Source organism: Dama dama, chromosome 4 (assembly GCF_033118175.1).
Source record: "Dama dama isolate Ldn47 chromosome 4, ASM3311817v1, whole genome shotgun sequence".
Classification (NCBI taxonomy): Eukaryota; Metazoa; Chordata; class Mammalia; order Artiodactyla; family Cervidae; genus Dama; species Dama dama.
Window position 1 is genome coordinate 49,219,198 of NC_083684.1, and position 25,524 is coordinate 49,244,721.

Sequence of the window (25,524 nt, forward strand, 5' to 3'; positions counted from 1 at the left end):
GATGTGCCCACAAAGGATTCCTGAGCTCCTTGTGGGTGAAAGAGACACAATTCAAGAGTTGGTTTGTCGCCATTCATCTGAGGAGACATTCCCTGCTTGGTCAGTGGTCAATAACAAGGCACCGACACCCAGAGGCAGGTACCAAAATTGTAAGCTAAAAACCTTCAAGGTCAGAAACAGACTTAAGGGTATGCCCAGAAAATTCAGTCCAATTCAGTGCTAATTCACAGCATCCCATACTGAGAACCCTGCTCTCTAAAGGCCTCTGTGGCCAATAAATATTGTGAAATTATAGGAAAATTCCAGGATCCCTAACAAACAGTGAGCCAGAATGGTAATAGAGGATTAGGACCTTAAAGTCTTAGCAGTTGTTGTTGTTAAGTTGTGTTGGCTGTCTTACGACCTCATGGACTATAACCTGCCAGGCTCCTCTGTTCATGGGATTTCCCAGGCAAGAATACTGGACTGGGTTACCATTTACTTTTCCAGGGGATCTTCCCAACCCAGGGATCGAAGCCACATCTCCTGCATTGGCAAGCAGATTCTTTACCACTGAGCCACCAGGGAAATCCAAAAGGCTTAGTTAGGTTGCAATAAATAAATAGAAACAGTATACATGGAAAAGTTAAGTGCTTTAATTTATTTATTGGCTGTGCTATGTGACACGTGGGATCCCCAACCAGTGGTAAAACCTGTGCCCCTTGCAGTGGAAGTGCAGAGTCCTAAACACTGGACCACCAGGAAAGCACCAAGTTACATGCTTTTAAAACTACCTGAGATTCCCTGACCCAAATAGTGGGCCAGGCAGATATGACTTTTCTTCTTTTTGTATTATAGAGAGTCCCATTGGGAAATAAAACAATATTTAAAGGGGATCAATCAAAAAGAGTTTAATAGAGAGATTATTTACAAAGTTATGGGTGGAGTGTAGGGAAACCCATAAAGGATGGGTGGTGCCCTAGGGTCAGAAAGAAGGATCCTTTGCAATATCTGCCTGAAGAAGCAAGGCTACTACAGAGGCCAGAGGAGCCAGAGGAACCACAGGCCTATGTGAAGATGGCCACCTGGAAAAAGCTGTGACTTTTAATAGGGGGCTCAGCCTGGGACAACTTCACAGAGAGAGAGCTGAAGGAATAAATACCATGGCCTCATTCTTTCCTTCCTCTGATCCTCTGCTAGGGTCCCCATTAGCTGGATCCAGTCAGACACAGAAGGCAAGGATGGTAGTCAATGTATCTCTACAGGTCAGCCACCTGGAACAAAGGTCAGGATAGAAGAGGGTAAGGAGTGGTAAATGGAAGACATATGACATACTCTTCCTCCTGAGCCCCTAAGGAAAGATAGTAGGCAAATAGAAACGATTCACTCATTCATACTATACTACTATGGTATATATAAATATCCACCCTTTATTTCTCATCCATACTATGCAGAGAACGGGGGGGCAGCCACTGGTGGGCCAAAGGTTTGGTTGAAAGGGATGGACAATGTGAGTTAGCTGGGGAGGTAGGGCAGAGAAAGTTGCTATTTTAACATAGGTAGGAGGCCTAGAGCTGTGGGTAGGAAATCAGCTGTAAGAGATTCTAGACTCAGACAGGTCAAATTTCACACCCACAGAGTCAGCAATGGGGCTGGAAATAAGGAACTTAATTAAAGGATCTGTATTCTGAATGATCTGCCATCTGCCTACTCAAATCCAAATGGAAAAAAGCCACCAGTCAGGTGTTCATTCTGCCCTTAAGCATATGGACATAATGTGGGCGTTTAAGGTAAGAGGGTCTCTCAAAGTTTCAGCAAGTTGAATGTAAAAGACAACATAAATATATCCCTGTTAAATTTCAGAATACCAAGAAGAAAGATTTGAAAAGACTCCTGAAAGAAACAAAGAGTTAACTATTAAAAAAAAAAACAGAATCAAACTTACATTATATTTCTCATCTGCAACACTAGACACTTGAATAGAGCAGGACCTTCAAACTGCTGAGAGATATTTAGATCTAGAATTCTATACCTAGCCAAATTATCAATCAAATTTGAGGACAGAACAAAAGCACTTTTCAAACATGCAAACACTCAAGAGTTTCCCTCCCATATACCTCTTCTGAAGAAGTCACTTACGGAGTTAATTCTGTGTTTAGGGGTCTGATACAGAAGAAGACATGGAACTGGGAGGACAGGAAGGTACCAGAATGTCAACTACACAGCAGCTGAAGATGCCAGTAGCCCTATCTGGATTAGGAAGAGATCAGGCTTTGGAAGAAAGTGACCAGGAAAAGATGTGGGGGGATTCCATAGGCATATATGACAGGACTTTATAACTGAGAATCTTAAAAATTCACAGAATGCAAGGTAAATAAGGGGAAAGATACCTAGAAAACTCTAGGAAAAACTAACAACTTCATCACAGAGTTATAACAAAATGATGTAAAACCAGAGCAGATTTGAGCAGAAGTCAATAGATATGAAAAAAGAATTGCAGTTCTAAGTAATGGAGAAAATAACCTGGAAGGTACATATAATGAATAAAATAGATTTCTTCTTTATCAAGAATTAAGAAAGGTAACAGCAAAGGTGGTAGGGGAAATACACAAGAAAAGTATGATCCAAATATCATGTAGGACACTCCCCTGGTAGTCCAGTGGCTAAGACTCCATGCTCCTAAAGCAGGGGGCCCAGGCTCAACCCCTGTCAGGGAACTAGATCTCACTTGCCACAACTAAGAGTTGGCATGCTGTAACTAAGACCCAGTGCATCTAAATAAATAAATAAAATGTAAAGGAAAACATGATGTGACTATGAGCAATTAGCCAAGCACAAGAATAAATTCTTTTGAACATTCTTCTCTGAGTAACAAAGAGTGGGGTCCCTGGAAGCACTGGGAAGGAATGTTGTCATAGTACCTTCTTAGTTCTATGGCAAACAATACTTACTCTTTATAATGTACATGTACTTACTGCCTACAACTCTTTCCCCCAATATCCACATGGATTACCCCCTTACTTCCTTCAGAGCTTTACTCAAATATCACCTTTTAGAGAGCTTATCTAACTATTCTACCTAAATTACAAAACACACAGGTATGTGTACACAGATGTAAACACACGCACACCTTGTACCCTTTCTTAGCTTAATTTTTCTTCTAAGCACAATAATCATACTAAATATTTTACTTCTTTATCTTGTTTATTTTCTGTCTCCACCTGACCCCCCACTAGAAAGTATGTTCCACAAAGGCAGGAATTTTTCTTCACTACTGTATTTACTTCTGTTTTCCCAGGACCAAGGACAGGGGCCAGCTCATGGTAGGTCCACAATAAATATTTGCCGCATTCATAAATGTTGAATCAAGCCATAGGCAAGTCACAAAAGCCATAATTGTGTTTATGTGATAGAAATTAAATGTTATTATGCTTGGCAACGCAAAAATGAAGGCACAGCATACAGAAGTGGGGGTGGAAAGGCAAAAAAATAAGACAGAAGGAAAGTTAAAAGTGCTAATATCCTTATATTACTATGTGGATAATTAAGATACTTTCCAGAGTTGATGAATAAGAAATACAGGTTTAAGAATGTTATTTAAAAAAAAAATAAGAGAATGTAAAGCCAAATAAACACATACTGAACTTAAAAAAAAAAATAAGTTACATGGGTAACAATTAAAATAACAAAGCAGTAATGTAACTATATTGGTATGACTGAACAATACTGGTATGGAGGTGAAAGACACATAAATTAAGTTAAATTTCATCTAACACAGCAAAAATTCACCAGCTAATTCTAAAGTTTAGGTATTCAGACATAAGCATAGTATTTTAAGCATGGAAATAACTGCAAAAGACTTTATACTAGAAATGGTTAAACATGATTGCTGTGAAATTGTGGTTTAAACTATGAAAGACTGTATTGTATCAGACTACCACTTCTGTAGATAATAATTATAAACTCTGAACAAAATGTTTGAAAAACTGTTTGAAGGCACTAGAAAGTGACCTGAAACAGGCATAAAGAGCTAAGGATTCAAGCTTTGAAATAAGGGAATTGTACTGGGTAAGATCTATGTTCTTATTAATTTTCCCCAAAAGCACTCCCTAGTCTCTATGGGGTGGAACAGCTTGAACTGGAACAGAGTCTGAGTTGACTTGAAGTGTTAGAATCTGAAGCAGCCGGAGAAGCCAAAAATTGACAGGGAAAAAGTCAGGTGGGGAAAAAAAGGAACCACAGGATGGGGAGTCACCAAATTTGCATATAAACTCCCCTCAAAACCTTAGCTCACCCTGAATTGCAAATATGCAGGGAAACTCTAAGAAGCCTGTTGAAAAGCAGCTGCTGAAAGAGAAGAGATTTCAGCTTTCATCTACTGCAAGGAAGACAGTTTGGGCTTAGCATCCTCCCAAGTTTAGAGGAATTTGGGCAACACTCAGGCTTTCCAAAGAACAAAGTCTCAATGAACTCTGAAATAATATTAATTGGTCAAGCATATGTGATTGAAGTTCCAGAAGGACGGGGTGAGGAGCAGAAAATCCTTGAAAAATTAACACTGTTCACTGATGCCTCATTGGAAATAATGGCTGCCAGCTGACAATGGAATTACATTTCTAAAGATGAAAACATGAAGAAAAATGCTGTCAACACTGAATTCTATATTTAATGAAAATAATCTCCCAAAATGAGATGAAATAAAAATATTTTCAGATGAATCAAAGCTAAAAGAATTTGTCATTAGACTTTTAATACAAGAAAATGCTAAAGGAAGTTCTTCAGAATAAAGGAAAGTGATACCCAATGGGAACTTGAATTTACAGGAAAGAATAAACATTAGAAATGGTAAATAACTTTGTAAACATATAAAACTTTTTTCTTCCCACATTTACTTTAAAAACTGACTGTTTAAAGCAAAATAATAAGCACTGTAAGGTGGGACTTATAGTTAAGTCGCTCAGTCGTGTCCAACTCTTTGTGACCCCATGGACTATAGCCTACCAGGCTCCTCCATCCATGGAATTTTCCAGGCAAGAGTACTGGAATGGGTTGCCATTTCCTTCTTCAGGGGATCTTCCCAACCCAGGGATTGAACCCAGGTCTCCTGCATTGCAGGCAGACGCTTTATCGTCTGAGCCACTTGGGACTTATAAGATATATAGAAATAAAAGATTTAACAACAGTAGCATAAAAGATGGGGTGAGAGAGTGAATACATGGAATGATTCTATTTTAAGGTTATTGAATTTGTGAAGTATAAACTGTGATGTGGGAAGTAGTATAAGGTGTGAAATGAGAATCGGTAGATGTGAACAATAGTACAATGTAATTCTAAACAGGCTTTGATACATCAAGGATACATATTGTTAGCCTTAGAACAGCCACTAATATATAATAAAAATAGATGCAATTCAAAAATTGATAGAAGAAATAACATACAAAAACATTAAATTACTCCAAAAGAAGGTAAGATATTGTAAAAGGAAGTATGAAGGCCAAAAAAAGAAAATAAAAAACAAATCACGAGGCAGTGGACTTAAAATCAAACCACACCGATAACTGCACTAAATATAAATGTAGTATTTATTTCAATTAAACAGCAAAGAATGTCAGACTACATATAAAAGCCATATTCACTATATGCTACCAATAAAAGATGCACTTTAAATACAAAATAAAGTCTGATTGAAAGCAAAAGTGTGGGAACATATATATCATGTAAACAGTAAGCATAAGAATGCTTCAATGGTTATTTTAATGTCAGAAAAGCAGACTTCAAGACAAAGAGTATTTCTAGAGAAAAAATGGAAACTTTCATAATTATAAAGGAGCAATTCATCAGGAAGATATAATTATCCTAAATGTGTATGTACCTAATAACAGAGCTTCAAGGTTCATAAAGCAGAAATGACAAAAATAAAGGCAGAAATCAACAACTACACAAAAAATTAATTTGAAATGGATCATAGACATAAACTTCTAATATAAACCACAAAACTTCTCTAGAGAGCAAGGAAAATCTTGCCCACAGTAGTAGATATAATGGTCACTTGAACTAAATTCACCTATTCCAATCCATTTTAGTTCACTGATTCCTAAAATGTCAAAGTTAATTCTTGCCATCTCCTGTTTGACCATTTCAAATTTACCTTGATTCATGGACATAACATTCCAGGTTCCTATGCAGTATTGTTCTTTACAGCATCAGACTTTACTTCCACCACCAGACACATCCACAACTTGGCGTTGTTTTCACTTTGGCGCAGCCTCTTCTTTCCTTCTGGAGCTATTTCTCTGCTCTTCTCCAGCAGAATATCTCCAGATAGCAACAGAATTGAGTTGAGTGTAAGACTTCAGTTGGTGAAGGCACACTGCTTGTTGGTGTGGGAAACACTGCCAACCAACATTGGAATTGGGGTACAGGACAAATATAGGCAAAGATCTTTAAGATAGAACACAAAAAGCACTAACTATAAAATTAAAAAAAATTGATAACATGCACTTCATCAAAATTAAACTTTTTTTTTTTTTTACCAAAAATCAGAATGCTTTCCTCCTAAAACTGAGAACAAGACAAAATTTGTACTCCTAACATTTTCATTCAACACTATACTGGAAGTTCCGGACAGGGAAATAAGGCAAGAAAATGAAATAAGAGGCATCCAGATTGAAAATATAATCTAAGTATATAGAAAACTTTATGAAATCAAATTTAAAGAAAAAAGAAAACTACAACTTAATAATGAGTACAGCAAGTTAGCAAGATAGAAGATATCAACAAATAAGAATCAACTGCACTTCTAAGTGCCAGCAATGAACATCTGAGTGAAATTAAGACAGCAGTTCCATTCATAATAGTATTAAAAAAGAATAAAAGACTTAGAAATAAATTTAACAAAAGAAGTGTAAAACATACTCTGAAACTATAAAACATTATTGAAAGAAATTAAAGTAGATCTAAACAAACAGAGAGACAATTACATCTTCATGGATTGGGAAACAATATTGTTAACATGGCAATTTTCTGCCAACTGATCTGCCTCAATATAATCCCTATCAAAGTCCCAGCTGGGCTTTTTTTTTTTTTGGCAGAAATTGATGAGCTGCTCTAAAATTCACATGGAAATGCAAAATGACACAAAATTGCTAAAATAATCTGGAAAAAGAAGAACAAAGTTGGAGAACTTATACATCTCAATTTCAAAACTTATTACACAGCTACCATAAATCAAGACAGTGCAGTACTGGCATAAGGATAGACATTTAGGTCAAAGGAAGAGAATCGAGACTCCAGAAATAAGCCCTTACATTCATGGCCAAGTGATTTTCGACAAGGCTACCAAGACAATTCAGTGAGGAAAAGAACAGTCTTTTCAACAAATGGTGCTGGGACAGCTGGAGAGCCATATGCAAAAGGTTGTATCTGGACAATTGCCTCACACCATACATAAAATGTAACTCAGAATACATCAAGACCTAACATAAAATTAAAACTACAAAACTCTTAGAAGAAAACAGAGGAGTAATTATTAGTGACCATGGTTAGGCAATGATTTCTTAGAAATGATATGAAAAGCGTAAAAGATAAAATTTTTTTAAAAACTGCTAAATTGAACTTCATTACTCCCTCTAGTGGATTTAAAATATAACCACATTTATAACTATTTCACCTTTTTTGAAATAATAGTAAAAGAAATTTCTATAGCAATCACTCTAATCAGTGGTCATTTTAACAGCCACTATGGTGAATTAATTTTGGGGCTTCCCTGGTGGTCCAGTGGTTAAGAATCTGCCTTTCGATACAGCGACACAAGTTTGATCCTTGGTCCAGGAACTAAGGTCCCTCACGCCATGGGGCAACTAAGCCCGTGAGTCGAAACTAGAGAAGCCCATGGATTGTAATGAAGATCCAGCACAGCTAAAAAAAATAATAATAATAATTTATATATATATATATATGTGTGTGTGTGTGTATATATATAAACACACTGGAAAACATTTAACCAAAGAAAAATACTATATATATATATATATATAAACACACTGGAAAACTTTTAACCAAATAAAAATACAATAAAGACAAATTAAAAAAAATTTTTTTTTGACAAGAAGGGGCAGGAGGGCATTTTCTGAAATGACAGAAATGACCTGGACCTTGAGTGTGGTGGTAGTTACACAACTGGACCAATTAATCAAAACCAATTTACTTGAAGGCTTTCAAGTGTGCGTTTCAATGTATGTAAATTTCTGAGGAGTGGTATGAAAGGAACGGAAGATGAGCCCAGTGTTATACTTCCATTGCAAGCCCTTCAGTACTTCTAAACATTTGTAAAACATTGTGTGTTAATTACTTTAAATTCTGTAAGTTTTGGAAAATAAAACATCATATTTGAAGCTTCTTATTATTATCACTTCATGGAAAAGAGAAGACCAGATGACATCTTCTATCTGGGAGGGTGTCATTTACCCACCAAGCCAAAGCACTGGTCAGGCAGACCACAGGGAGATCCAGGAACAGAGACATGCTCTTGAAAGCCACAGTAGAAATGAAATGGTAATCATTTATTCCCTGTTGTGGGGCTTCCATACCAAACACACAATCTCTCAAAAAATGAAAGTCAGAATTTCAAAAGCTTCCGATTTTCTTAATGCTAAAGCTTATTTGCATATCAAAATTGCCTCAGGACAGTAAGCAGAATTAGAAAATTAAGGAATTACATTAGAAGGGAGAGAAAGAAGTAGGACAAACGTGTGAAAGTATAGAGCATTCCTCTCTGTCACCGAAAAGCTGGTTTTGGGTTTAAATCAACCACCTAGCAACATTCGCAAATAAAGAGAGACTTAAAATATCACGGCTGTTAAATTTTGATAATACTATTACCACAAATTTATTTACCAACTCAATGACAAACAGATCTTTTTAAAAGTACCTATCTGTACAACATTACTCCCTCTAGTGGATCTAAAAAACAACCATGGTTGTTAACGATTTTATCTTTTGGGGAACAATAGTAAAAAAAATTTCTGTAACGATGACCCTGATCAGTGGTTATCTTACTGATCACCATGGTGAATTAATTTTGCTTTCCTGTGCGGTATGCTTTTTCCCATTCCTTCTCCTCTTAGAAAAAGGTACTTAACATTTACCTGAATAATTAACCACTCAGAAATCAGAATATGATAGACATTTCAAACATTACTTACAAGGATAAAAATCTGAAAGCTACTGAAGGTTTTATGATACTGAGCATAAATCATAAATATTCAAAGAATTTCACAGTCACTTTTGAGTAAAACACAACTTAAAGAGCCATTTCAACAGCCCATTCACCCATGTGTCACGGCAAGGCATTCAAAATGGGGTGAGCAATCATTTTCCAATGAGTAATCATTCAAGTTTCCTATCTACTTATTTTCATAAAATAAAATTTCAAATGTGATCTAGTTATTCATTGGATCCTTGAATCTCAAATACTCTTTAGAAGTTTTTGGTGGACATTATGTCATGTCATGACTACATTTTGCATTGGGGGACATGTACATATGTTAAGGAACAAGATGACATGTTTTAGTTGGCGTGACTTACGTTTCTGGACAACTGGGTTTACTGCAACTCAATTAGTCAGGCACAGCTGCCACTTCTAGGAAACAGGCACCTTAAAGAGAGCAAAGATAATGACATTCAGTTGAGCTGATCTCTGTAGCCTAACCTAAGTGAAATTTTAATAACCAGACAGCAAGCCCTGTGATTAGATGATTTGGGATGAGTTTTACTATTACAAATAATCAAATGGAGTTTCACATATCTTTCCAAAATGAAGAATTTGAAATGGCAACACTTCTTAGAAGTGTGGGACCTTACTGAAGTGAATTTAGGTAAAATATTGATGACAAGGTTTCACATGCTTCAAAAGTCACATTTAATGGCAGGCAAAGAAATACATTTCCCAACCAAAATCGAATGCCACCACCATCAACAACCCCACAGAGGCTCAGCTACCTAAAATGGAAATGAAAACATAATGTATGGAAATATTCTCTTAGAAAAACTCCTTAAGGCTTCACATGTATTAATGTATTAGTTTGCAAACATTAAGATCAAAGCCAAAGCAACAAATACATCCTAAAAAGTTTTTCGTCAGATTTTTATTAACGATATACAAGTAGCAGGGCATAAAAAATTAATAGGCAAAAGCCTTGAAATGTCAAACCCAATGATCTCGAGCCATGCCTACCTCCTTTGCTTTTTGTTTCAGTCTTGCTGTCTCTGGGTCTTCTTGCCTTGAGCGACTCTACATGGTTAAAAAAAGGAGAAAGAAAGGTTAACAGATGGTTTAAGAGCCCCTCATCTGTTGCAGTAAGTTAAAAACAGCAAAGGAGGGAGAAGAGGATCCAAGGTGTCAAAAACGCAAGGCCTAAATTCATAGACGTGTAATTTCAAGCCTTTAGGCTTACCCAATTAGCTGTTAAATATTCAGTTTTAAATAAAATCTACTGTAGGTTTAAAAAAAATCAACCCACTTTACTTATAATATTGCTCACTCTTAAGTTTCAAAATAAGTTTCCATTCTTTTTTAGGTATTCAAAATGCTGTACACCAAGTCCTTCCACATTAATTAGACCCTCTATATAATTATGCCCCCAAATCTTTTATTTCCAGGAAGCCCAACTCATCTGATGGAGAAGTAGCTACGACACAGGAGATAAAGAAGTATGTGAAATGCACATGTCCTACTTCCTGGATCCCAAAATAGCCTGTGATGCCAAGCTTTCAGTCCCCAAATCTCTTGGACAATGAAATCAATCCTTAATTGCTAACAGATCTTTGCACATCTATCACAGGAAAATGCCAGCAACATAAGGCAAGATTCCCTCCTTCCATGCTCGTTAGCATGTGCTGACATACTTGGGGCTTAAAGTGAAGAAGCAAATAAAAATTTTAAATATTTGATTTGAAATTCCAAAAGAAAAAAAATATGCCTGGTCCTAATCCAATATTTATTGGCAAAACAGTTGAAAAAGACAGAATGAAGAATGACATGCTAAGGTCCTCCCTGGTGGTCCAGTGGGTAAGACTCCATAGTCCCATGCAGGGAGCCCAGGTTTGGTCCCTGGTCAGGAAACTAGATCCCACATGCAACAACTAAGACCAGGTGCAGCCAAATAAATAAAGAGATGTTTTTATAAAGGAAAAGAATGACATGCTAAAGCTAAAATACACCCATTTAAACAGAGAACAGTGGCAGAGACCATCAGAGGGACCTGAATTTGGACACTGACACCAATGAGGAGTTGTGATGGGAGGGGAGAGACAGCATTACCGTTTACAGAAAGAGCCTCCTGATGCTGGACTAATGGGCAACCCCTTCTCTCCCAGTCAGAAAAAAATCTGCCTGCAATGCAGGAGACCTGGGTTTGATTCTTCGGTCAGGAAGATCCCCTGGAGAAGGAAATGGCAACCTACTCCAATATTCTTGCCTGGAGAATCCCATGGACAGAGGAGCCTGGCAGGTTACAGTCTGAGGTTGCAAGAGTCGGACACAACTGAGCAACTAAACTACTACCCTCTCTCCCGAGAGGAGCCCTAGGCTGCTCCATGACTGCTGCCTGTCTCAGTCCTGGCTGCAGTGGTTGGACCCTCCCCATCAAGCACACAGCTGTTCATGCAGCTTCTGATGTAGAAACAGCCTGCTTTTCCTTCTTTAGACAAGCTGCACCAGATTATCCCAGTTACAAAGAGGTGTATGCATGCTTTAGTCATGTCTAACTCTTTGCAACCCCATGAACTATAGACTGCCAGGCTCCTCTATCCATGGAATTTTCCAGGCAAGAATATTGGAGTGGATTGCCATTTTCTCCTCCAGGGTATCTTCATGACCCAGGGACAGGACCCGCGTCTCCTGCATTTCAGGTGGATTCGTTACCGTTGAGCTGCCATAATCCCAGTAACAACAAGATCTGCCAAACAAGATCAGGGGGCTTGTCTCATTGCTTCTTCCTTCCTGCCATCACCAAAACCTCCTTGCTTTGTTGTATGAAACTGGTAGGAAGAGAAATAAAAGGGAAAGAGAGGGCTAGTGGGGAGAAACAAATGAAGGCAGAAAACAAAAACCACATATTTCCTAGTTTTTTTGGAGTGAGGAACTAGGTGAATGGTGGTGTCATATCCGGAAATGGGAAAATCAGGCAAGTATAAGGAGTAACTCAAGAGTATGTTTTGGGACACACAAAGTCTGCTATATCAGAGAGCCAGGAGACAGTATCAAGTAGGAAGTTGTATATAGGTGACAGGGATGCAGCGGGGAGGTAATGGCTAAAGACAGGACAACTGACGGACTTGCCCTGGTGGTCCAGTGGTTGAGAATCTGCCTTCCAATGCAGGCGACACAGGTTTGATCCCTGTTCACGGAACTAAGATCCCACATCCCTGGGGCAACTGAATTAGACTGCTGCAACTACTGAGCCTGCCTACCACCACAAAAGAGAAGCCCCCAGGCACCACAACTAAGACTCCTCATGCCACAACTAAGATTCAATGCAGGCAAATAAGTTAATAAATATTTTTAGAGAAGTAAAAAGGAGATGATAAGAATCTATCAAATCTGCTAGAAGCTTATGTAATAGGAGGACCAAGAATTAACCACTGAGTATGGCAAGAAGCAGGTGTTCTAAGATCTGTTTCAGAGGAATGCTGGGGACAAACATCTGATTACAGTCATTTAAACAGAAAACCCAGGCGGAAGTGTATTCTAAAGTTTGTACCCAGGATTTGTTTGAATCAGATCTGGTAAAGTATTTCCATTTCACAAACATGGAAATGACTGTCATGAATGAAGAAGTTTATACCTACAGATCCCCAGAAATGGGCTTCCCTTGCGGCTCAGCTGGTAAAGAATCCGCCTGCAATGCAGGAGACCCCGGTTCAATTCGTGGGTTGGGAAGATCCCCTGGAAAAGGGAAAGGCTACCCACTCTGGTATTCTGGCCTGGAGAATTCCAAGTACAGTCCACGGGTTGCAAAGAGCTGGACATGACTGAGCGACTTTCACTTTCACTTGTAGTGGTCAGCCCAAGGAATGTCCTCGCTCATACTCGGTGCAACTCTCTTCCTGCTTCACAGAGAAAGTGGTGGGGGGGGAGTCCAGTAGAATCCCCAGAAATGGGAGACCTGGCATACCCTGCAGGGCCACATGGGAAAGAACCAAGGTCAGCCAGGAGGCAGAAGGGGAGAGGAGAGCATGGTCCAGAGCAGAAACTTTACTGGGATTTTCAAAGGAAGGAATGGATGAGGCACAGTAGGTAGGTTTAAGTTTATGATTATCTTGTCTGGATCACTTCAGCAGGCTGTGGGCTAAAGGAATGGCCCCTAGTTGTCCAGTACCTGGCCTTGGGGTGACTTAGGGCAGGGGAAATACTGGTTTGGTGTGTGAGAGTTTGATACAGGAGATGGTTGGGGTGTGAGCTCTGAACTGGTTAGTTTGTATATCAAAGATGCTTGCAGGGCAGTCCTTTGCTAATTCCAGGAATTAGCTAGCTCCAGGAGGGGCAGTTTCCCAAAGATCAAGACCCCAAACACCAAAGCATCAGGAATACCAAAAATAAGAAAATAAAGTCAATATAAAGTGAAAATGGTCTACCAACTCTTGAGAAATTCTACCATAAAGGCAAGCAGAGAAATGTGGTTGTGGGTGATGCAGACATTAGGACATGTTTTTAAGATGGTTGAGTGCACAGCACGCTTCTGTGCTACTGGGAATGAAGGAGTTGAGAGGAAAACTGATGAGTGGAAGAACGAAGGAATGGTCAAACCCCGTCAGAAGCAAAACCACTGCCTAGGAGAAGGGATGGGATGCAGAGCTTGTATGGGGGTTGCTCACAGCAAGAGGAAGAGTCCGAGTGGGAACAGTGGCCAGAAGGTTGGTGGGTGTGAGCTGATGGCTGGGCAATGAGACAGCTTTCACTGTATTGCTTCTGTTTTTCTCTTTGAAATAAGAAACAAGGTCATCATCTGATGAGAGGGAAGGAAAGGGTTTTAAAGATTGGGAGAAAGAAAAGGCAGCATAAAACAGTGGTCTTAGAGAGTGGGAGGGTGAACCAACTGGGGAAGTGGACTCACATTGCTGAGCTGTGCTAAGGGTCCCCTTGAGGTTTTTGGTCATAAAATTAAAGTAGGACCAAGTTTGGGTGTTACTGAGCAAACAGGAGGGACAAGGGAGTTGGAAGTGTTCTAAGGAGAGAGGGTAGTTATGCACCACACACATATAGACAACTAGATTTCTAGTTCCCTAAAAAGGACCAGAAGGATTTAAATCAAGTGGGAAGAGAGGCCATCTCCAGGAAATGAAATTATAGGTAGTCTTTGTTAACCTCTTTGTATTTATAGGATTTTCTTAAGCTTTTGCAGAGAGTATGTATTTCACTTTATAAACACATGAAGACAAAAATATTTCAAGAAAAATTTAAAAAAACTAAAAATCCAGCAAAATGAGGTTTTGTTAGGAAAGAAAGCAACTAACCCAATTTCCTATATATATATATATATATATTAAAAAATCGCTGCCCTAAATTTGGATACTTCCTTGACTATTAATTTGTATATTAATGATAACCCTCTACAATAGGAAACATACTAATGAATCACTTGGGGAGAATGAAGAAAAGCACAAGACTGGAAAACATGCCACAGACAAATCTGCAAAGCTACTGAAAACACAATGGGATGTCAACAGGAGCTGCATGTCCTCTTGGAGATTTCTAGGTGAAACAGTTGGAGATAATTTTACAGCCATCCCGAGAAGGGGCTGTAAAGAGGAAAAATTCCCTCCTGGATCCATCTATGAAATAATAGAGCAGAAGCTGAGGGAAGCTTTGGGAAGGCTGGAGATGCTTATGGAGAAACCCATGCAATGGCTGCTGATATGTATGGTCCCCTCGGCCTCATGAAGCTAGGACAGGGGCCCCATGGCCTCTTCCTGGTCACACAGCTGGCTGGGCAGAGGTCTGATGTGGGAGGGAACAGGGTATCCCCAGCTTTCTGAGCTCTGAAGGCCAGTGGGATGTAGCCATCCCACTCACCCAGGACACCCATTCTAACATGCCTGGTGCTTTCAAGAGGTCCCGTCCATCAGCCACAGCTGCTCATGTAAAAACTGAATCTTCTGAAACTATCAGTGCTGTTGGGACTCAATGTCTTTTGGCTTTGTCCAAGTATGTGGACTTACGGGGAAAAAAATTCCTTATAAATTTACCCAGATTTACCAGCTTTTAGTTTATTTTCACTAAATCTCAGTTTTCAGTTCTTGTCAGAAGACACGGGGCAGGTACTTGACTGAAAGACCCTTCGCCTTCTCCCACTTTAAATTTTAGGGATGATAAATTACCGTGAAATTAATTTAGCTTTACTATTACACTTTTACTGTGAGTCCTGAGCCAAGGACATTTTTATGTTAAAGTCTTTGTAGATGTAACATGCGGTATGCCTGAAATACCTCTGTGTATAATACTGATACTGGGGAAAATCTATTAATATTTTGTAAAGTGATGTGTCTGGTATGACATTGGGCTTTTCTGTGGGTGGAGGGCGGGGAACATAATTCTACAAAATATTAGAAATTCTACTGAGGGAACTGCAGAGGCATGACAGATACACTGATCTCAATAGGCTGAGGTCCTCATGAATGCGAAACTATTGTTTGAAAACATACTTTCTGATATAAATGGAAATTAGAGAGGGGGATCTTAAGATTCTCCATAAATAAAAATACTTTTCTGAATACCTTATTTTGTAGTCAAGATAATTAACTAACTCCTCAAGCCACTCCCACTGGCACAAAGACTGTAGACCATGACTTTCTCACAGGGATTTTGCTACAGTCAGGTTCAGCACATTCCAGAATGACTGTTTGTTTCAGACACTTGTCAACTTTATGAGGTTGGTAAAAGTGAGGAGGAATTCTGCTTTGCCTGACCTCATTTAGGCACAGGATACACATTCTTTTACAGTTTGAAACCTCGCGTATTCATGCTTTAATCTTTCAAACTCGTACCTTCCCAGGGCACCCTCGGCTTTCATCAGTGCTTTTCTCATAGTCATGCCTCTTATAGTTTTATAATTTTTTTAAAGTTAATACTAGAAGAGTTTAAGGCATTGGTATCCTTTTTCCATTAAATAAAGTGTCAAAACTCCTGATGCTGTACTATACTCACCACCATATCAACCGTTTCAATTTTAAACCCATTTTCCCCATTCTGATAAAATTAGAACTTCACCCATGGCACTATTACCTTATAACTTTCATTTTTAATTAAAGAAGTTAAATTGGCAACAGAAAACACTTTGCTTTCACATTAACTTCGTTAATAAAAAAGTGAAAGTTAAAAGCAGTGTACCTATGGATAAAATCTAGTTTCAAACCCCACTTTCTCCTTTATCACATAAAGTTAAAGGTCTATGCTTATGACAATCTTAAAATAAAAGGAACAATGAAGGTTGAATATAATAAAAAAAACCAATATACCATGAATTATTATCCAGCAAAAATAAGGAACAAACTATTAACCATGCAACAATGTAAATGAATCTTCAGAAAATTATGCTGGGTGAAAAAGATCAATCCCAAAGGTTATATGATATACAATTCCATTTAAATAACATTTTAAGATAGAAAATTTTAGAAAGACAGGAAACACTGTGGTTGCCAAGGGTTAGGGCATAGGGAGCTGAAGGAAGGTGAATATGGTTATAATGTAAGAGAACAAGGGACCCCTGACTGGGGTGGTAGATACAAAAACATAAAGAGGTGATTAAACTATATAGAACTTAATATACACACAAATGGATACAAGTAAAACTGAGGAAATCTGAATAAGACTGCATTAATGTCAATATCCTGATTGAATATTATAGTTTTGCAAAAGTTCATAATTAGAGGAAACTAAGCAAACTGACCTAGATAGCATATTAAAAAGCAGAGACATTACTTTGCCAACAAAGTTCCATCTAGTCAAGGCTATGGTTTTTCCACTGGTCATGTATGGATGTGAGAGTTGGACTGTGAGGAAAGCTGAGTGCCGAAAAATTGATGCTTTTGAACTGTGGTGTTGGAGAAGACTCTTGAGAGTCCCTTGGACTGGATCCAACCAGTCCATCCTAAAGGAGATCAGTCCTGGGTGTTCAATTGGAAGGACGGATGCTGAAGCAGAAACTCCAATGCTTTGGCCACCTCATGCAAAGAGTTGACTCATTAGAAAAGACCGTGATGCTGGGAGGGATTGGGGGCAGGAGGAGAAGGGGACGACAGAGGATGAGACGGCTGGATGGCATCACCGACTCAATGGACATGAATTTGAGTAAACTCCGGGAGTTGGTGATGGACGAGGAGGCCTGGCATGCTGTGATTCATGGGGTTGCAAGGAGTTGAACACAACTGAGCGACTGAATGGAACTGAACTGAAGCAAACTGAACAAAGGATTGCCATTATTTCTTATAATTGTCAATGTAAGCTTTTTTTTTAATGTTTAAATAACCCAAAAGAGGACTTCCCTGGTGGTCCAGTGGTTAAGAATTCATTTGCCAATGCAGGGGACATGGGTTCGATCCCTGCTCTGGGAAGATTCCACATGCCACTGGGCAACTAAGCCTGTGAACCACAATTACACAGTCCATGCTCTAGAGCCCATGAGTTGCAACTACTGAGCCCATGGGCTACAACTACTAAAGTCCAAGTACCCTAGAGTCAGTGCTCTACAACAAGAGAAATCACTGCAATGAGAAGCCCAACACTGCAACTGGAGAAAGTCCACTCACAGCAACAAAGATCTAGTAATAGATCTAATAATAAAAGCAAATAAATAGATCTAGTAATTGATATAATAATAAAAATAAATAAATAAAAATTTAAAAAATAACTCAAAAGAAGGCAAGAAAGGGTAAACAGGAAACAAAATAGAAATAGAACACAACAAAATGATAGGCCTATTAAGATATATCAATGATTATATTAAATGTAAACAGTCTAAATAAACCAATTAAAAGATAAATATTTAGAATAATAAAAATGATCAAGCTAAATGTTGTTTATAAGCAATTCACTTTAAATATAATAATATTGGTAGATTGGAAGTATAAGGATGGAAAAAATATATACCATAATGGCAATAATCAAATGAAGGCTGGAACGGTAACAATTATATTAGACAAAGTATATTTTAGACCAAAAAATTACCTTAAATAAAAAGAGACATTGCATAATGATTAAAGGATCAATTTAAAGCATAATAATCCTAAATGTGTATGCAGCTAACAATAGAACCTCTAAATACATGAAGCAAAAACTGAGAAAACTGAAAGGAAAAGTAAACAAATATTCAATTATCATTAGAAATGTCAACATTTCTAGTAACTGATAGACCTGCAAACAGAAATTGCAAGGTTATACGAGAACTAAGCAATACCATCAACTGATAGACCTAAATATACATTCTATATAAATATAGAATACTTCATTTAAGAGTAGCAGAACACACATTTTTTTCAAGTGTGCAGGGAACATTCACCAAGTTAGGCCATATCCTGGGTGAAAAAATATATCTTAACATTTAAAAGAATAAAATGTTGTAAAGTAATTAGCCTCCAACTAATAAAAATAAATGAAAAAAAAGAATAAAATGATACAAACCAAATTCTCTGACTATAATTGAATAAATTAGAAATCAGTAATGAAAAAATAATAGGAAAATTTCCTCCTCAAACCTTAGAAATTAAATATGATTCTCAAGTAATCCATGCTGCTGCTGCTGCTGCTGCTAAGTCGCTTCAGTCATGTCCGACTCTGTGCAACCCCATGCGACCCCATAGATGGCAGCCCACCAGGCTCCCCCGTCCCTGGGATTCTCCAGGCAAGAGCACTGGAGTGGGTTGCCATTTCCTTCTCCAATGCATGAAAGTGAAAAGTGAAAGTGAAGTCGCTCAGTCGTGTCTGACTCTTCACCAACCCATGGACTGCACCTACCAGGCTCCTCCATCCATGGGATTTTCCAGGCAAGAGTACTGGAGTGGGTTGCCATTGTCTTCTCCCAGTAATCCATGAATCAAGAGGAAAATCATAAGGGAAATTAGAAAATATTTTGAACTGGAAGAAAATGAAAGTAAACATTTCAAAATTTGTGAAGTGCAGATAAAGCAGTGCTTAGAGCATTAAATGCTTATATTAGAAAAGAAAATTCTTAGATCAATAATCTAATCTTATCTTCAGGAAATTAGAAGAGGGACTTCCCTGGTAGCGCAGTGGATAATAATCTGCCTGCCAGCTCAGTGGGCATGAGTTCAATCCGTCATCCAAGAAGACCTCATGAGCCATGGAACAGCTAAGCCCATATGTCACAACTACTGAAGCCCAAGCATCTAGAGCCTGTGCTCTGAAACAAGAGAAGCCACTGCAATGAGTAGCCTGCACACTGCAATGAAGTGAAGCCCCTGCTTGCCACAACTAGAGAAAGCCCTCACAAAGCAAAGAAGACCCAGTGCAACCAAAAATAAAATAAATAATTTAAAAAATAATAATAAATTAGAAGAGCAAAGAAAAAAGCTAATCAAACAGCAGAAAGGAAATAATAAAGTTAGGGTAAAAATCAATGAAATTGAAAAGAGAAGAACTGTAGACAAAATCAATGAAATCAAAGCTGCTCTTTGAAACAATCAATAAAATTGATAAATCTCTAGCAAGATATACCAAGAAATAAAAAAGATATAAATTACCAGTATTAGGAATGAAACAGGCGATGTCACTACAGATCCTACAGACATTAAAATGATAACATAGGGGTACTGTGAATAACTCTACATGCAGAAATTCAATAACTTAGATAAAATCTGTCAATTTTGAAAAACACAAATTATCAAAGCTGACTCTAGGTTAAACAAAAATTCTGAATAGTCTTATAAGTATTAAAGAAATTGAATGCCTAATTTAATTTTTTTTCTAGGAAAAGGAAACTCAGATGGTTTCACTGGTGAATTTTACCAAAGAGTCAAAGAAGAAATTGTGCTAATTCTTCATAATCTTTTCCAATGCATAGAAGAAGGAACATTTTTCAACTCATGAGAACCAGCATTACCCAGATAGCAAAATCTAACAAAGACAATATAAGAAATGAAAGTTATAAACCAGTACCCTTCATGGATATAGACACAAAAATCTTTAATAAAATATTAGCAATGAATTATTACAATGAAATGCATTATAAATAAGATATATAAAATATATTAAAAGAATAATAACACCACAATCAAGTGGGTTTATCCTGGGCATGCAAGTCTGGTTCAACATTTGAAAATCAATCAATGTAATCTACCATTTTAACCACCTAAAAAAGAAAAACTACATAAGCAACAAATACATAAAATTTTCAATTGATATAAAAAAGCACTTGACAAAATTAACCATCTATTTATTGAAAAATCTCTCCACAAATTCGGAACACAAGGGAACCTCCTATGTTTGATAAAAAGGCATCTATAAAAAAAACTTTTTAAGAAACCATCATGCTTAATTGTGAAAGACTTCCCCCAACACTGGGAAGGATGTCCACTCTCACCATTTCTAGTCAACATTATACAAGAAGTTCTAGCCAAGGACATCAGAAAAGAAAATGAAATACAAGGCATTCAGATTGTAAAGGAAGAAATAAGTCTTATTTGTAGATGACATGATTTTATATGGAAAATCCCAAGTAATCTACCATAAAACTATTGGAAGTAATAAATGAGTTCAGTAAGGTTATGAAATACAAGATCAATATACAAATTCACTTGTACTTTTATACTTGAGCAACAAACAATCAAAAAATGAAATCTTTAAAAAATATTCTATTCACAATACCATCAAAAAAGAAGAAAATACTTAAGAAATTTAACAAAAAAGTACAAAACTATATTCTGAAAACTACAAATCATTGTTGAAAGAAATACAAAAATATCAAAATAAATGGAAAACCATCCCATGTTTTTGGATTGGAAGACTTAATATTTAGGTTTTATGTATAAATGTTAATAAGTTTAATATTTACTATATTAAGATAGCAACACTTCCCAAACTGGTCTATAGATTCAATGCTATCCTCATCAAAATTCTTGCTGGATTCTTTGTAGAAATTGATAAGCTAATCCTAAAATTCATGCAGAAATGCAAGGGACCCAAAATAACAATGGAATGGTAAACAAGACGGGGGGAGGGGGGAGGCAGGGGGTTATTGGCATAAGAGTAGACATATAGATCAAAATCCTCACATTTAAAGTGAATTTATTTTCAAAGGGTGCCAAGACAGTCCAATAGGAGAGGAATAGACTCAACAAATTGTTCTAGGGACAACTGAATAGTCACATGCAAAAGAATGAAGTGAAACCCCTACCTCACATCATAGCAAAAAGGTTGACTCAAAATGGGTCAAAGACCTACATTTAAGAGCTAAAACCATGAAACTCTTAGAAGAAAATATAGGTGTAAATTTTTATGACCCTAAGCAATGGTTTCTTGGACATGCATCAAAAGCACAAACAACAAAAGGAAAAAATAAATAAACTGGGCTTTATCAAAATTAATAACATATCTTCAAAGGACACCACTAGGGAAGTAAAAAGATAAACCAACAATGGGAAAAAATATCTGTAAATTATATATATGATAAGGGATTCATATCTAGAATATATAAAGAACTTTTATAACTCAATCACAACAACAGATGACCCTTCTACTCTTGTATTTGTGTATATATGCATATATTGTGAAATGGAATGAACTTTAATAAAATTATTAAAATAATTTCTGCATGGTAGAGTATTCATTGACTTTTACTTGTTTCTTTGTACTTTTCTGTATTGCTGGATTTGTTAAAATAATGAGTATGTATCTTTGTTAAAAATAAACAAAGTTATTTCTCTTCAAGAGTCTGTTAAAATGATAATTTGAACATATGCATCCTTTACTCTGAAAACCTCAGTAAAATTATAATAAAGTTATTTTCTCAAGAAAAGGAGACATAATCCCAAAGAAAATAAATCATAATAGAACAAACAATAAACTTTTGGGAGGTGGAAAGCAGGTGGAAGAGTGACTTAACAAACAAAAGAATGTCAGATCCTAAAATGAGAACTGATCTAATTTACACTATGCTACCTGCAAATGCCTTCTATGTATACAAATCTCATCCATTCTCCAGAGGCCTCCTACTTTTGGACATTCATATTGCAGCCCATCCTCCACTCACTCTAAAATCCTACCTCTATGCTCCTAACAACAACAATAAGAGTAATAGTAATAAACCTATGGAGCATTTACCAAGGGCCCTAGTAAAAAGCCAAGTAGTTAAAGAATTAATAGACTGTGACATTTGCTTCTTATTGTTCAGTATTATTTCCCAAATTTGGATATAAACTCCTTAAGAGGAGAAATTCTATTTTATCTAGTTCTAAAATCTTTCACAGCACCAGATTCCAAATTGATAATCATTAAGTATCTGAGTTGGCTTAGTTCATAGAATACACACCTACTGATCTCTTTTAGTGCCAGTTAGCCAATGTCCAATTGGCAATCAAAAATCAAGGGAGCATGCCTCTATTGCCATTTTAGATCTTGCCACCAAAAAAAAAATGTGCCTGCTGTCCCAAAGGACAGCAGGTGGCATATCTGAGACTCATCTATCCATTTACTGCAGGGTGACCTGCCTAGTTTAGCATTTAGCAGTCAGACTTCTAAATAGCAATAAACCCCATGCTGAGTAGGCAACAGATGAAAAAAAAAAAAAAAGACGCCTTTTATGGCACTTCATGATAATGGCTTTATTGCCAAAAGCCATATTAGCAGAAGATGGAAGATTCAATTTATAGAATCTCCTGAATGTCTGTCTGTTCAACAACAGCCTGTTTATACCCAAGAAGAGATTGGTGCCTGTGGAAAATGTATTGGAAGGACAACCCACAATGCTACTTTCTCTGCCAAGTGAAAGAATTCACAGCCTTTTCTTTTTTAAGCCGAAAGGGGGCAAAACTAACCAAATGAATTAGTGCAGTCTGCTCTAAACTTTAGAGTCAAACTGGAGCACTGAGAATTAGGACCACCCCACTCACTGTGATGATCTAAAAGTCACTTAAGACAATTCAGAGAAATGCCAGGAAAACTTCCTTCTTTTTGAGATAACAAAAGCAGATGGAAAACTGCTAAAATGGCTCAAGTATGTGGCACTTTTATAACATTTATGTGGCTCTTGAAAAAAAAAATCAGATTTAATTGACTTTTTGCTTTGCATGTCCTAGTTCTGTCAAAAACCTCTTCTGTTTTTTCAGGGATTTAAATCAGAGAACAAACCATTCTGAATACACCTTTAATTACTACCACTCAGAAACAATGTACTTCTCCGGTCCTTGCCAAAAACAGTAAGGGAGGAGGGCGGTGGAATGGAAAATTGTAAATAAAACCTATGGCATTAAAAATGAAACAAACAGAAAAATTACAGTGACAATAAATTTTGTCAGGTGACCTAACAGAGCATTCAGCTCCTTGTGTGACCTGGAAAATTCCATGAAATCTCTTCTTTTCTATCATCTCCATATGAAGAATAAGGAAGTTAACATACTTCTACCTCAAATACCAAATATCAGAGCTGAAGGAGGCCTTGATACTCACCTTATTTATACCTGCCTTCATCTGTACATGAGTGCCTTGAAAGGCATGCTGTGGAAAAAAATGCAACAATGACAGTGCTCTGATTCTCAGAAGGTGTAAGTAATGGGTTTAAAAAACAAACAAGCAAAAAAAAAAAACTTTCACCTTCTTTATGGACAAATTTGACCTTGGGTTAACATTCTGCCTCTGACCCCTCTGGAAACCTGGTCAAAGTGTAATGTCAACTTGTTCCCAGATTGTCACTGGGTGTGGGGGAGGCAGACAAAGAGACTAAGCTACCTGGAGTGAGTTAATAATGCTAAGTGGGGTTGATTTGGGGCTTGTGGGTCTATATGTCTGGTTGCTAAGTCACTTAAATAGAGACCAACTCTTTGCAATCCTATGGACTGTAGCCCACCAGGCTCCTCTGTCCATGGAATTATCCAGGCAAGAATACTGGAGTAGGTTGCCAGTCTGGTTAGATCTAAGGAAATCCCTAAGGTGAGGGGCTTATTAAAACAAAAATCATTATATAAATTTTCTAAAGTATGGGTATATTTTAGACACCTTATCATGTTTTTTCTCTTTTTTAGCCTTTTTAAATAAAATAAACATTCAGTTCAGTCGCTCTGTCGTGTCTGACTCCTTGCAACCCCATGAATCGCAGCACGCCAGGCCTCCCTGTCCATCACCAACTCCCGGAGTTTACTCAAACTCATGTCCATCGAGTCAGTGATGCCATCCAGCCATCTCATCCTCTGTCGTCCCCTTCTCCTCCTGCCCCCAATCCCTCCCAGCATCAGGGTCTTTTTCAATGAGTCAACTCTTTGCATGAGGTGGCCAAAGTATTGGAGTTTCAGCTTCAGCATCAGTTCTTCCAATGAACACCCAGGACTTATCTCCTTTAGGATGGACTGGTTGGATCTCCTTGCAGTCCAAGGGACTCTCAAGAGTCTTCTCCAACACCACAGTTTAAAAGCATCAATTTTTTGGCGTTCAGCTTTCTTCACAGTCCAACTCTCACATCCATACATGACCAGTGGAAAAACCATAGCCTTGACTAGACGGACCTTTGTTGGCAAAGCAATGTCTCTGCTTTTTAATATGCTATCTAGGTTGGTCCTAACTTTCCTTCCAAGGAGTAAGCGTTTTTTAATTTCATGGCTGCAGTCACCATCTGCAGTGATTTGGGAGCCCAAAAAAACAAAGTCTGACACTGTTTCCACTGTTTCCCCATCTATTTGCCATGAAGTGATGGGACCAGATGCCATGATCTTAGTTTTCCGAATGTTGAGCTTTAAGCCAACTTTTTCACTCTCCTCTTTCACTTTCATCAAGAGGCTCTTTAGTTCCTCTTCACTTTCTGCCATAAGGGTGGTGTCATCTGCATATCTGAGGTTATTGATATTTCTCCCGGCAATCTTGATTCCAGCTTGTGCTTCTTCCAGCCCAGTGTTTCTCATGATGTACTCTGCATATAAGTTAAATAAGCAGGGTGACAATATACACCCTTGACGTACTCCTTTTCCTATTTGGAACCAGTCTGTTGGTCCACGTCCAGTTCTAACTGTTGCTTCCTGACCTGCATACAGGTTTCTCAAGAGGTGGGTCAGGTGGTCTGGTATTCCCATCTCTTTCAGAATTTTCCACCGTTTATTGTGATCCACACAGTCAAAGGCTTTAGCATAGTCAATAAAGCAGAAATAGATGTTTTTCTGGAACTCTCTTGCTTTTTCGATGATCCAGCGGATGTTGGCAAATCATTTTTTAAAAAACCAAAACCTTGTAACCCTCACCAAAGTCAAGACATACACATCTAGCAACAATCCCAGAAATCCCTCCATAAGCTCAGTCTCAATGTCAAGCCCCTCCTGCTCCCCAAAAGGAAC

The 25,524-nt window shown here is 37.7% G+C and overlaps 1 long non-coding RNA gene across 1 annotated transcript in view; it reads right to left on the reverse strand.

Moving 5' to 3' along the window:
• LOC133050910 (uncharacterized) overlaps positions 1–25,524 on the reverse strand; it is a 193,054-nt gene that overhangs the window by 38,767 nt on the left and 128,763 nt on the right. The window contains exons 2-4 of the long non-coding RNA XR_009691722.1: positions 10,214–10,270; positions 9,565–9,634; positions 6,128–6,371 (exon numbers count right to left, since the gene is read on the reverse strand). This is a non-coding gene — a long non-coding RNA (uncharacterized LOC133050910). The remainder of the gene's footprint in view (positions 1–6,127; positions 6,372–9,564; positions 9,635–10,213; positions 10,271–25,524) is intronic.